Below are 14,527 nucleotides of genomic sequence, written 5' to 3'. Positions count from 1 at the left end.
TGTCATAAATGTTATCAATAGCCATGCAGTCCTGTTGGAAGCTGCTTGCATTAAATCCTAGATCATATAGTAATCAGGGAGCATCTGAGGTCTGGTGGAAGTTGTTCTTTTGAGTGTGTTTTTTCATATTACATTGTGGTTCTGTTAATTCAAAATAAAAAAGTTGCTTCTCCTTTCATTGCTGTTCCCTTTAAAAAAAACAGGGGGGATTGCTTTCAACCAGTGTTAACAACTAACAGCTGGTGGAAGCTGAATAGATTTTTCAGGGTTTTTTTGCAAGGTAATTGGTGTGTCGGGGCAAGTCAGTTCCTTTATTGGAGAGACTTGATTGCAGAAGCCAGGCACACGCTGCAATAATTTCTTTAAAAAGAAAATCCTTTGTGTTACTTCGCTTCCTTTAAAAAAAGAAAGCTTGTTTTCGCTTAGAACAATGACAGTTCAAGCACACCCAGAAGAGAGTTTAGACAGCCAAGGGGTTAAGAAATGCAACCAGAGATGGAAATTGGGTAATGAGGTTAAACCAAACTGATTGACAATAGGTGGAGAGATGGGGAATCCAGAGAGAGATAGGGGACTGAGTGTGAAATCTCTGATTAGCCTAAATATGTACAAAGATGGGGAGAGGAAATGACTAGATATCAGATGTATCAGCTGGGATCGTTCGATGCAGCTGAAAGGGGTTTTTTTTCATTAGGGCAAAATATTACCTAAAGTAGTGCTGCTATGAGTTGCCCTGCTGGGTTTGGTTACAAGTCTAAGATTATTTAGCCATCGTACAAACTACTGTGTCTTCATTTGAGGAGAGGAGAAGCCTGGCCTGTGTAGTTTAGGAGATAGGTGTAGAAAGATGAAGAAGCATGTGGCTGCAAATGTAACTTACATACTGCACCCCCCCCCCGCTGGCCCCATGACAGCTTTAGGGCGAGTGAGATAATGAGGTGCCGGATTTTATCTTCCAGTTGTCCAAATGTACAATGTACTTTTAAAGGTGCATTATGTGTGTATTTAAGCTGATTGGACACGTGCTCTAGCTGTCTGCATCTATTGTTGGATATTATTGCCGTGGAATTGTTAACCACTTGGGTTGTTGCTTGGCATTATTGTGGGGATCTCCCCCCTAGTAGCATATCACCCTTGAATCCCTGCTTTCTTTCGGGGAAAGGTTTTCTGGTAAAAAATACAGCACTGGCAGGCAATGGGGGACAGTTCAGGTCTGCTTTCTTCTTAAAGGAAGAGCAGCCTTTTGTTTGCCTGCTTGCTAGGCATAGTCATTGATGAATCACATCTGGTTTTTTCCATGTTTCTCCTTTAAGGGACTGATTCAGTTGGAGAGGCAAATAAAGCCCACTTAACACTTCTTCCAGTTTGCTTCCAACAGCGGTGCCCTTGCTGTTGAATCAGTTGCATATTAATAACAGTCTAGACCAGTGGTTCCCAACAGGTGGTCCGGGGACCCCCAGGGGTCCGCGAGCTATGCCAGAGGGGTCCGCAAGATGCTATTAGAATTAAAAATATATTAAATATATTTCGTATGATAACAGATTTTTTGTTTTGGCCGCTTCCTGCATGAGCAGAGTCTAGCGCAAAACTAGAATTAGATAGAGGCAGTAGTTCTGCTGTATGCCGTTAGGTGGCGCTTTACAAGCACTACTGTTTTGCAAAGAGGCAGCACGCACATTCTACTAACACTCACCTCCCCAAGATGCTTTGCGCGCGCCGGCTTCATTTGTGCGCTACTGCGCAGGTACCCTGTCTTCTCCATTCCCCTCCCTCCTCCCTGGTGCACGCTGCCTCTTTGCAAAACAGTAGTGTTTGTAAACAAAGCGTTGTTTTTCGCGGAAGCTACAGTTTGCGTAGTTAAAAATGGACCGTTGGTTAAAAAGTGGTTCGTTAAAATGACAAAGGCCTACAGATGAAAAGGAAGATAATGCATTTGATGTTCAAGCAAGTAAGTCAGTGACTCTCGAACCGATCTTGTCAGTGTCCATTGAACCTAAATCGTCGGCATCCCTTGAACCTAACCCTTCCAAGATCAGTGTTAAGCTTACTGGAAAAATTAGATTAGGAATTAGGAATTAGATTTAGGATTAGGAATTAATGGAGGTCCTTGTCACAATAGCGGCTCGATGAGGGGTCCTCGAGAAAATTTTGTTGGGAACCCCTGGTCTAGACAGTTCAATGCGAGATAATCTGTTGACATAGCCAGCATGCCTCAGGCAGATACTGTATGCTACACTTTGTGAGGTTGTCCTAGTGCACTGAAAGGAAGCTGACTGTTTTCTGCCACACTACGCCAAATGCTCCATTTAAAGGAGCATGGCTTGTTCTTTGTATTTTAAGAACTCAGGTGTTTGACCTACATCCTTTAGTCAGTCTTTGTTTTATAATTACATGAACCTTTCAATCAAACCATTTTTGTTTCTTACACGAGCTCATTGCGCTGTATAGTATTCTTTTGAGTTTTCCATGTACATGTACATTATCTCATTAAACTTCACGAAAAGGAAAAGGAAAAAAGAACCCGAGAGGCAGGCCAGTGCACAAGATTGTGTGTCTTGGGAGGGAGCCAAGGTAGAGAAGAGTGGCTTCTCTAAAGCCTCAATAAAGCTGGAGTGAGATTCGAACTCGGGACACCCCATTTCATGCCATTGAACATGTAGTCCCAGGCACGTCTACTTAGAAATAAGTTGCATTGAATTCAGTGAGGTGTTCTCCCAGGTAAGTGGGTACTGGATTGCAGCCAAAGGCACTAATAATAATAATAATAATAATAAATAGGATGGGTACAGGGTAAATGGAAAGTTTCATAGGGGAACAGTGATTCAGCTACACAGAAATAATTTGTAGACATTGGTGCCATGGTAGCAGGATTTGGGGTGTGTGTGTGTGTGTGGCAGATGTCCAGTGGCCCATTCAGCAGCCTGAGCAGGGGACACCCCTCCCCAATACAGCAGGCCAGGCTTATCACATTTTGTAGTAAGTGAGCATTATCATCTAAAGAAGAGGGAGACATGAGAGAAGCATGCCCACAGCCTGAGATCACCAAATGGACCCATTCTTGTCTAGGCACATGCTTTGCTTTCTCACTTTCCCCCAGGCACCACGATTTCCAGCCATGTGTCCACAAAAATCACGACAAACAAGTTTCCTAGATTTTTTTTTACAGAGCAGGGCTATCGGCCATCAACGACTCACTGCAAATTATGGACTCATACTTTTAGCTAACATCTCTTAGTAGGGTGACTTGTATGAATCTGTTCTTTTGTGGGGGTGGGGAAGAGCTTGAATGTTATTGTTCTGTACAATACCAGTAAATGATAAATAAACAGTTTGAAAAAAAAGATAATTATAGCTTTGTTGTTAAAGGGAGCGCCGCTGTGGAATCCTCATCTGCTTATGAAAACTGGGTTTTGGGGGGTTGGAGCGCAGCAAAATTGCCACAGTTGCTTTCAGTTTTACTGAAATTTATTCTAGGACAACCCTTATTCATTTTATATCTATGTGCTTCTGGGCCACCCTTTCTCCCAGTGGGCTGCCCAGGACAGCTAACAATGCAGTAGAAAACCCCAACATTCAATAAAACTACCTTGGTGGGAGGTGGGGGTGGCAGAGGGGGCAAAGGAGAGAAGCAGGTGGGGGTGGGTCTCTGCTTCCTTAACCCTTCCTGCTGTCCTCTTCCTGGCCAGATCTCAGCAGTGTTTGAGGATGGTCCTCCAGGGATTAGAATCATAGCATTCATCGTCTACTGTTCTGTTCAGAAATAAGCCCCGTGGACTTCAATGGGACTTACTTCCAGATATATGGGTCTACGAGTGCAGTTCAAGTTATGTTTGCAATTGATTCCAGGCATGGATTCCCAAAGCGCAACTCTTTCAAAATTTCCCCACCATCCTTGGTTTGGTCCACTCCTTCCATCTTTGTGTTCCTAAATGGCGGGAGGTTACAGTTCTGTTACTGAAGGGCCGTGGTTTTTTATTCAGCTGTACGAAGCTTCTTGCTAAAATGAAATCTTCAACCTTCAGCAATAGCACAGGCAGGTCATAGAATGAGGGAAGACTCTGGTTTGAACCTTAAGGTCTTAAGATCAAACGAAGAGCATGGATCAGGCCACAGGCCCATCTGGTCCAGCATCCTTCTGACAGGCAGTTCTTAGGCAAGCCACAGCTTCTGTCTGCAACGTGGGCATGGAAACATGAAGTCCAATTACAGAGATGTTGTAAGGTTGACTGAGAGTGTGTGCATGAAATTGCTTCTAGACTACCCAGGAAAAGCACTGTATAAAACTAAAGGCACACTCTTGGCAAAGGTGAAGTTGAGAACTTGCTTAAATCTCTCCCATTGAAATCCATGGGACTTTAAAATACTTAAATCTGTGTAAGTCACATTTGATAAAATATGCTTAGGGGCGCAGCTTTCTGTGCCCCTGTAGACATTTGGTTGTGATTGACAGCTGTGGAGAACTGTATCTTTCTCTCTGCTTGCCTGCCTACTGTTTTGCAGCAACTTTGTGAATACAGAACAGAAAAAGCTGCATGTAGTGTAGCTGCCAAGTGTCATAACCTAAAACCCCTATAGTACTGTGCCTGCAGCAATAACCCATGACAGTTGCTAAATAATCACTGGCTGCCACCCATCCTCCTTTCTGACACACACACACACACACACACACACACACACACACACACACACACACGGCTGTTCCCTGTAGCTGAAGGAAGAGGAAGTTCTTAGGTCTCTGCTTCTGAGAATGCAGTTGCATGGAAAGTTACAATGAGGCAATTTCTGAATAACTTGTTAGATGTGGAGTAGGCAGACTCCTTTCGGTGGAAGAGAATTGATGTTCATTGCATGCTGGTTTTAAGCCAAATTACTTAGGCAGGGGCCGTTGGTGCATACCTGATAGCAAAAGGTGCAACATAGATTGGACTGGTGGCTTTATTTCAATAGGATTCGGCAGAGCGGGGGGCGGGGGGGGGCGAGGAGGCAATGCAAAACTCCTTAAGGAGTGAGCGGAATGAAAAATGTGAATTCTTAGCACTTGCAGAGTGAGCAAGTTTGGAGGTTTTGTTGTTGGAAGGGTCATTTCAGCCATTTCCAAATGCTCGAGGAGCCGGCAGTAAGAGATTAGAGTAGTCCCTCTGACTTTGGCTGGGAAGACCGAAGTTTAAACAGAAGAGCTTTGCTGGTTCAGGCCCATCTAATCCAGCCTCCAGTTCTCACAGCAGCCTGGTCAGAGACCCCTGGGAAGCCCACAATCTAGACCCAAGTCCAATAGTTCTCAAGTCTCTCCTCTTGGTTGCTCTGAGCAGGTCATATTCCCCCCACCCACCACCTTAGTCTGTCCTCAGATTAGATTTGTTGGAAAGAGCCAGCATCTTTGTTTGTGCAGATGTTCACAAGGCGGATTGTCAAAGTCTTGTGCAAGACTGAGGCATCTTATTGCAACAGAAACAGGAGTGAGCAAATGGCTGCGTTGGACAGGATGCTCGGCTCAAATGTTATCACTTGAATGAAATTAAATATAGACTTCTAAGATCCTGAATGAACCTACATAGAAGAATGTTTCATGGACAGAAACTGCTGGTTATCTGCAGCTATCCTGTGGCTCTGTGTTCTGTCGGGTTCGCCACATGCCTGATCATGCCTTTTAAAAATTGGTTGGTGGGTTCAGAAAGTAAGCTTGGAATATTTATAAAAGAACGTGTGTGTATGTGTGAATTTTTGGCTGGAGTGTGAGATTGTTGCCTGTGATGTGGAATAATATGTTGGGAGCAGCTTACAATTGGGGTCATTTAAATTCCTTATTTGTTCTAACTTCTGGTCTCAGCACAGATCTTTAATAGCTCCGTGATGTGGATGAGTCTCACAGCACAACACCTGAAAAGTGGTTGCATTCAGGCACGTCCAACAGGTAGATTATGATCACTGGACGTCTGTGGTAGATCACTGGTAGATCACTGGCTCCCCCCAAAGAAGCCCAACAACTTTGTCTCCCCTAAAGAAAGCTCCACATTTTTGCCCTGCACCCCCCCAAGAAAAACAGTCCTTCCTCCTCCCTAAAAAAGTTCAATAACCTTGACCTGAACCCCCAAAACAGGGCTTTCCTTCCTAAAAAAAAGTTCAACAACTGCCAGTTTTTAACTCTGTGAGTAGATCACAGTCTCTTGGGAGTTGGCCACCCCTGGCCGTTATATCATTGATCTACTATCTGTTTAATGATCAGCTCATCTCCCACTAGCAAGCCCCTCGACTTTAATTTTAATGACACATGTGCGTCCTATGTCTACAGACACTTAGCAGTGTTTAGGATCATTGCTCATAGAATCATAGGATTGGAAGGGATCCTGAAGATCCTCTAGTCCAACCCCCTGCAATGCAAGAAACTCCATTAAATCACCCATGGCAGATGGCCATTCAGCCTCTGCTTAAAACCCCCCCAGTGAAGGAGAATCCACCACATTTTAAGGGAGCTCCTTCCATTGTCAAACAGCTCTTACTGTCAGAAAGTCCTTCCTGATGTTTAGTTGGAACCTCCTGCCTTGCAACTTGAAGCCATTGGTTCGGGTTCTGCCCCCCCAGAGCAGGAGGAAACAAGCTTGCTCCATCTTCCATATGACAGCCCTTTAGATACTTGAAGATGGCTATCGTATCTCCTCTCGAGGATGTTTAGAACAATACCATTCTTCCTGTTCTGCACTGTTATCTTTGGTATGTTCTGAAAGGGTGGAAAGAGGATCCCTTGTAATAATGGAATTTCACAAACACAAGAGATGGTTTTTGCACAGCAGCATTCTCTCCTCCCCCTTTTAGGCATGCTAAGGATAACCAGATATAGCCTGCATGCTACTCATGGGAACACACTGTTTCTCTGCTCCTTGACACTTTGGTGAGTTGCAGTTGGTCATGCTTGCTCCAATGGGCAGCAACTCTAAGGTCTTTTCCCCTGTCCCTGCTACCTGAGAGCCTTTCCAGCTGGTCAGGCCAGGGATTGAACCAGGAACCCTTTCACATTCAAAGCGTGTGTTCTGTCACTGAGCCAGGTTCACACGATGGGGCGTCAGTGCTCTGTGTTGCTTCTTGTCCCTCACCAGGCTGAGCAGGAACAGAATAAATCACAATATGTGCCCATTTGCTACCTGCATATTCTACACAGGTTGCTGAATTCCAAATTCAGCTTCTCTTGGCCCAGAATTTTGGCAGTACTGGTGTGCAACTGCAGGTTTGTTTGTTTGTTTTTCTCCTGGGGTTAGAGGTTAAGTTTAATGCACAATTAGGTGGTTTCAGTGGACACTTAGCAACAATTTTGCGCCATGTGCAAATGGGCAGCTACATGCCTTGCATAGTACAGGTACCTGCCGTGTCTCTTGTAACTTGCTGCGGCCATAATTAGGTGCATTGTTTTACATCTAGTGTGCATGGCATGATGACTCGCAGTCAAGCACCGATCCCCCGTAAGATGTGCAAGTGGTTAAAAATAGAAAAAAGTGGATACAATGTGCACATTATAGGCAACATCAGGATGTTCACAGTTAGTAATACAGGTGTGTAAGTGATAATTTCTGTAAGGTGTGAAAAGACTCTTGGATTTAGAACTGTGTTGAGAAGCACATTGGGTTGGCTTGAGGTGGCATGATCTTTCCTTGTGTCTATTCAAAACCATCGGACCTCCAGCATGAGGAATGAGGTACAGTATGAATGGATCAAGCTAATTCCAGGTTGTTGCTGCTTTTAGTAGTTCTTAAGGCAGATGTTTTTTCAGACATTGTGCTGGAAGGCCTGTTAAGTAAAAAAATGTGTGTTGGGAGGGAGGAGAGACCCTTTGCACTGGCCAGACTTAGTTTTGATTTGTACGTGATAGGCCAGGAATGGTTGGACCCGTGTCTCTTTCATACTGTACTATAGTCACCCTGGAGAGTATTCAGGGGAGACAGGAGATGCAGCCCAGTGCTCCTGGAAGACCAAAGGTTCCCTATCCCATGGATGGTCCTTCATTTTAGAGAACACTTTTTAATCTCCTGATGGTTTCTGTTTTTATGCGCACACATTTCCCAAATAACTAGGTGTACGTCAAGTTAGCTAAGCGCTGGCTTCATTCACATGGCACCTGAGTTCATGGTCTGCTTAGTTGGTTCTCCGTGTTAACCAAAAACAATGTGAGGATCATCCTTTCTACACTCACTGGGCCATATTAACACACTCTCTTTGGGGAAGGAAGAGAGAGAGGTCAAGAAAGAGCCTCTGCTCTACCTTACCTTCAGAATGCTAGCCTCGCCCTTTGAAACAAGAAATCTCAAAATATGCTTTTTCACGCGTCATGCAGGCTGCAGGTTCTAAGCACACTTCCTTGAGCGCAAGCCGTATTGAGCACCGTGGGACTTGCTTCTGAGTTAAGGTGCAAAGGTTTTCCCCCCCTGTTAGTCCTATTGGCTGTTTGGGGGTGGCAGTCATAATTTTAGGGCAGCTCCTCTTTCCCCCTCCTGAGGTGTTGCTGTAAAGCAGGCATCCCCAAACTTCGGCCCTCCAGATGTTTTGGACTACATTTCCCATCTTCCCCGACCACTGGTCCTGTTAGCTAGGGATCATGGGAGTTGTAGGCCAAGACATCTGGAGGGATGCCTGCTGTAAAGTGATGAGAGAGGCTGTGAGGTCGTCTGGGGCTATGGAAGTATTACAACGGCAGGACTAGTCTAGCACAACTCTGTTAGCCATTAAGCTGACTTATATTTGGCAGACGGGGACATTTTGCTGGCCGGTCGAAAATTTTCCGCTGCTACTGGAAAGGAATAAATCACATGGCGGAACATTCCTTCCTTCTTTCCATTCCCCCATTGTTTTAGAGTAATGGCACACTTGGCCACTCCATAAACGAAACTCATCTCCTTTAATATTGCTGTTTCATCTTGGTTCCAGTCATAGCAAAACACATTTCTAAGTGCTTATTGTACATCGTGCCCCGCAAGGATAGCTTGCAGGAAGAGTTGACTTCCAAGAACAAGCAGCCACCTGCGAGCTATGGAGGATTGGAAATGGCTGTCGAATAAGCCAAAACACTTCCTGTCACCCTTGCACACAATGCAGGATGCAAAGGAAAAGGGTTTAAGGTGATTTGTCTTTGACGTGTTTTGGCTGCAAAAACCCTGGTTACAAATTATGATTTCTCTGTGTTACAAGTTTCCAGGCCACCATGAGGCAACTCCATACACTAATGTAGCTATGGATTGCTGGAATACATTTGCTAAAAGACTTGTAGGAGAATCTCCCTTGTGAGCCTGCTTGAACTGGGGGATCCACAGGAGTGGGCTTGTTGTGCACCATTCAATCTTTTTAGAAATCTTACTAGATTTTGTAGATCAGAATTGGGTGAAAGGTAGGTCTTGGTTGTTTGCTGTAGATCAGTAGGGGTTTCTGCCTCCCAACGATTTAACAATGCCAAGTAAAATTGCAAGTAAGGAAAAAGAGAGCAATGCTGGCCTTGTGGGAATTACTTATTTGACTCTGTAGTCCTCTCCAGTGAAATATGAATATTAGTAGGTTGCCTTTGACTAGGTCTCTCTGCAGGTCTGCTCGCCTGTTTCAGGATTTGTGTTCAAACTGTAAATTTGAAGTAACTAAACTATGGATTTGTATATGTTTATTGGACAAAGTAGATTGTCTGCTCAGGGGCAGTGTTAGAAACTCAGCTATATAAGCTAGGCACCAAATGGCTCTTTAAACCAAGGTTACAGTGGCCAAAATGGAATGTCTAGTTGCCATTTTGGGGCCAGGCAGCTCTAAAGTCTTATTTTTCAGATGACAGACTGACTGTGATTGATTATCAGTTGAACGTCTGGCTAGTTCAGATGGCAACCTTTGAGAAGAAAAGTCGCTTGTTCCAGGGACAGTTCTACATATATACTGGCCCATTCTGACCTCCTTTTCTTAAGGGTGATACAGACCATTCACAATGTAGGAATATTCTCCACAACTGTGGGCAGGGCAGTGGGGTGGGCAAAGTGACGGCAAGCTCCAACAATTAACTGTTCAGGCTGCACAGAAAAAAGCATTTTGGTTCCTGAAATTCATTCTGATTGTGCAGATTATATATAATGGATTGAATTCTACAGGATCTGGTATTGGCGTGTGAAAACAGTCTTGATCCAATGATCCCCAGGCATGCAGCTTCAGGTGGTGGAGATGCCAGGCATCATCCTGGCACCCGGGTATCTTCTCTTGGTTGCAAGTGCAAAATGCACCTGGCCACCTGGCAAATTTTGAACACTCTTCAGGGGGTGCAGGCAATATTTTGCATCTTGCTCTGGTCAATGGCTATTGGGAGTTCTATGAAAAACACTAAGTCTATGGTGTCTGCCCACCCCTGTGGTGTCCTGAGCTCAGAGCAGAGCCTCCTCGGTGTTGGCGCTGTACTTATAAAGTTGCCACCTAGGTGAGTCTGCGCAGGCTCACCTGGGACTCTCCCTATTCCCCCTGACTGTAATTTGTGTTAATTGCTTTTAATTTCTGACTTTTAAATTGTACCCTGCTCTGGGGCTTGCTGGCGAAGGGTGGGTTATACATTTGATTATGATAATACTCCTGATTAATTTGAAATGCAAAAAAATCCTGCCATATTTCCCTCAGCTGTGCTGTTTGTTGTGTTTCTTTGTTCCTGATTTTTAATAAGAACGATGATTTAATGTGTTGTTGGTTTTTAAGATAAACTTTATTGAAAATTTTTTCAAGAAATACATCCAATCTTCAGAAGTGAAATGTAAAATATAGAATCTAAAATATAAACTACACAACAAAAATATCTTACAGTTCGTACATGGTTTTACAAACTCAAAATACATCAAAAAACATCTAAAATTAAAGCATCTAAATCGATCATTGTTGAAACTAGAATTTACTTTTAGATTATATTTGGTCCATTTTAATTTTAGATTTAATGTGTTTTAACTAAAATAAAAAATAAAAAAATCAACCGGTAGGATGTTGGCTTGCACAACAAATGTCAGCAAGGCCTCTCCTCTAGCAAAACATCCTATATTGGTGTTTCCAGGCATACAGGGATTGCTTTGTTGTTCAGCTTTTGTCAGGATTTCATGCATCTTCCCTTGAGGCAGAGTTTCTGCAGCTAGAAAATCACGTTCTTCCTGTATTCAAACCTCCACATTTTTGTCACTGTGAAAGTGTGATTCCTCCCTTCCCCCCTCCAGAGCAATATTTCTGAGCTGTGGCAGAATGTGGGAATTATTGTACAGTTATAGGGCATTTAGTGCCATCCGCTTTACCTTTACCTTTAAATATGTTTAATTATGACTACAGCATAGCCAGGGACTGCTTTTTATTGTGCGTTATTGCACCTTTCCGGGCTTGCCTTTCCTGAAATTGTGGGACAGCTCCCACTCTTCGAACTGCAGGCATTGCAAAAAAAGCTTTTACCTGGAGTGGGAGAGGATCTCGGATGGAGGAGGCACAATCTTCTCCTTCCTCTCTGCCTCGCAAATTGCACATGACTGCTTGGTTTGCGCTTGCTGAGTGTAAACAAGTAAGTGGAATTGATTTAACCTCAGTAGCTAAAAGTGGCAGAAATGGAGAGGCATTGGGCCAAGGGGGTTAATGATGTATGGCAAGCGGTTAAATGCATGCCAGTTCCTAGGGCTGGTGGTGATGGCAGAAGCAAGTTTGCCTGCATTGGCAAGTCCTGGTGCTCAGTCTTTTATCTTCCCAGCAGTACAGAACAGATTGCAGGGATGGGATTCTTGCGCTGCCTTCACAATTGCCACTGGGATGTGGATTCTCCAGGGTTCTAGAGGGTGGCATGTCTTCATTCCAGTGTTGAAGCAATGATTCTTCAACATCAACTTTGTTGGACTGGTCATGTTGTGCGGATGCCTGATGATCGTCTTCCAAAGCAACTGCTCTATTGCAAACTTAGAAATGGAAAGTGTAATGCTGGTGGTCAACAAAAGAGGTTTAAAGACTCTCTCAAGGCAAATGTAGTATAAACACTGACAACTGGGAAACACTGGCCTGCGGGCGCTCCAGTTGGAGAACAGCCTTTACCAAAGGTGTCATAGGCTTTGAAGACACTCGAACTCAGGACGCAAGGGAGAAACGTGCTAAGAGGAAGGCACGCTTGGCAAATCCACACCGTGATCAACTCCTGCCTGGAAACCAGTGTCCCCACTGTGGAAGGACGTGTGAATCCAGAATTGGCCTCCACGGTCACCCGTTGTTAAAACCGTGTTTATGGAAGGCAATCTTACTCGGCTACGAGTGATTGCCAAAGAAGAAGAAGAAGAATACTATAATCAGATGAAACTCGGATGTATAAATCAGGTGCCAAAGGCTTCCTTAAACCAAGGTTACAGTCACAAAAATGGAATGTCTAGTTGTCGTTTTGGGGCCAGGTGGCTCTAAAGACTTGTTTTTCAAATGACGGACAGGCTGTGATTGATTATCAGTTCAACATCTAGATAGTTCGCATGACAACCTTGAGCTAGGTTGCGCTGCAGCACCCGCAAAGCTGTGGCAATGACCATGGGTTCTGGCAAAATCTTACAAGAGCTTGCCAAAATCGTGTGAGATCTTGTGCGCTGTGCCAGTGGCAGAGGTGGTGCGCCGCCTCCTCTTGGGCTTCCCTTGTCTCATGTGTGAGCCCTGTGCTTTACTTTTCAATACATTGGACTTGGGCTGCTTGAAGGATTGCTTACCAGCCCTGCTTATTTGATGGCCGTATTCTGGGTGCCACCTGGAACTGGAAGTGAAGGCCTTCTCGGTGATGGTGCCCTGACTGTGCCCACTTTTCTACCTTGTTGTATGAAGCAAACCCCATTTTATTTCTCAGGTGTTTTCAGTTCATGTTGAACTTGGTTGTGATGCTGTTGTCTCATGCTGCTTTACTGGTAGCTGGGCTAACTGTTGTGCTTCTGTCGACTTGTATTTTGCTTTTGTGTGTCGCAATTTTTTCTTTAACTCAAGAAAGAAACGATGGGCTTTGTGGGATAAAAGTGACTCTTTGTAGACAGGCAGCTTATGGGAGGGAGGGAGAAGCACTAGGATCCTTAAACGTTCCATTTTATCAGCTCTGCTCTTTAAAATCTGTAACTCAAGGACATCTTTAATTATTCCAGAGAAAGAGAAACAAAAGTGATTATAAAGTGGGAAAACATCCATGATGTGAATTTGGAAACATTTGCTAGCTTTGTTTTTTAAAGTAATCCCTCCTCCCTCCAATACCTGAGGAATGTAGGAGTTGTTTTTTGTCTTACATAAAATATTTTTGAAAGGAAAGGAAATTCCCAAAGTGCAAAATCTCTGGCACTCTACCCCCCAACACACACACACTCTGCAGACATGATGTGCTCTCCTAAAGACCCACGGATCCAAGGACTGCAAGACCTGAGAGATAATGTTGCAAGCAGAGTCCCCCTCCCAGAAGTTGTTCTTACAAGTAGTTTTAAAAAAGGGTTTCACGTGATACATTTTTTTTGAGTGTCACATAATTGTCAAGCAAATATTGAATGTTTTAGTTCATTAGATGTGCTTCTATAGGTCCAATATTTTGTAAGTGGTTGCCCTATGGGGTCTTCCTATGTCTGTGGTCTCACTGAAGTTGAGATACTTTTTCGGCAGCCAGGGGCAAACCTTGCAAACATGACATCCAGTTCAGAGCCATTAAAATCAACCAGAGTTTAGTCATTGACTTCAATGAGGTGTGGATTGGACTCAGGGAATATCTGCTAATCCTAACCATGGCAACCGCTTTGCCTTTTTTTCTTGCCTTGTTTCGAAACCAGCTTTTTCCTCGAAGAGCTCATGGTTAGTCATGTGTCTTTTGTGCTCTCTCTCTCTCTCTCTCTCTCTCTCTCTCTCTCTCTCTCTCTCTCTCTCTCTGTGTGTGTGTGTGTGTGTGTGTTGCCATTTAATCTCAGAGTTGCTCTGGAAAATTTACATTGTGCTGTAATGTTTCCAGTCGCTAAGAGCTGCTGAATCGAACTCCTTGGTACAGAGAAGCAAGAAGGGAAGGAGAGAGTACAAAGGAGAATTTGATGCAAAAAAAAAAAATCTTTCAAATAGTGCTTTGTCTTTGATATATAGCTGCTAGAAAAATGGTGCTAACTGTCTAATGGAAGCCTGGAGGAGTGCCACCTAGGACAAATTCTGCACGTTACTGAGCAGATTGGAATGGCGATGAAAACCTGCTGTCAGGCTTTCTTGGTCCTTTTTTTTAAAATAACAATAATAATAATGCTGCATTTGAACATTAAATAATTATGGATGCTGTGTGCACTTGCAGACTCGTCCGTTATTACAGTTTGTTTCAGGATTGCTATCTGGGCAAGGCTGTTCCACTCCAGTGTCCTTGCTAGGGCTCCAAAAGACGGCTGGGAGTGTGTTAAAGGCTCTGTGCCAGCCTCTTCTGCCAGAGTCTCCATGTTGTGTGATGAGAATGAGGAAATGGGAAGACGTGAAGTCTCCAGTCGCTGGCGGCAGTGGCTGCTCTCGCTGTACAAGGGTATGGAGACTGGATGCCTGATATTAA

The 14,527-nt window shown here is 44.1% G+C and overlaps 1 protein-coding gene across 2 annotated transcripts in view; it reads left to right on the top strand.

The window, feature by feature from the left end:
* The window catches only part of KLF7 (KLF transcription factor 7), a 79,712-nt gene that overhangs the window by 895 nt on the left and 64,290 nt on the right, over window positions 1–14,527 (top strand). The gene's annotated exons all lie outside the window — the stretch shown is intronic.

The sequence above is a fragment of the Zootoca vivipara genome, chromosome 1 (genome assembly GCF_963506605.1).
Source record: "Zootoca vivipara chromosome 1, rZooViv1.1, whole genome shotgun sequence".
NCBI lineage: Eukaryota > Metazoa > Chordata > Lepidosauria > Squamata > Lacertidae > Zootoca > Zootoca vivipara.
The sequence above is the reverse complement of the archived record's forward strand: the minus strand, read 5'-3'. Positions and strand labels throughout refer to the sequence as shown.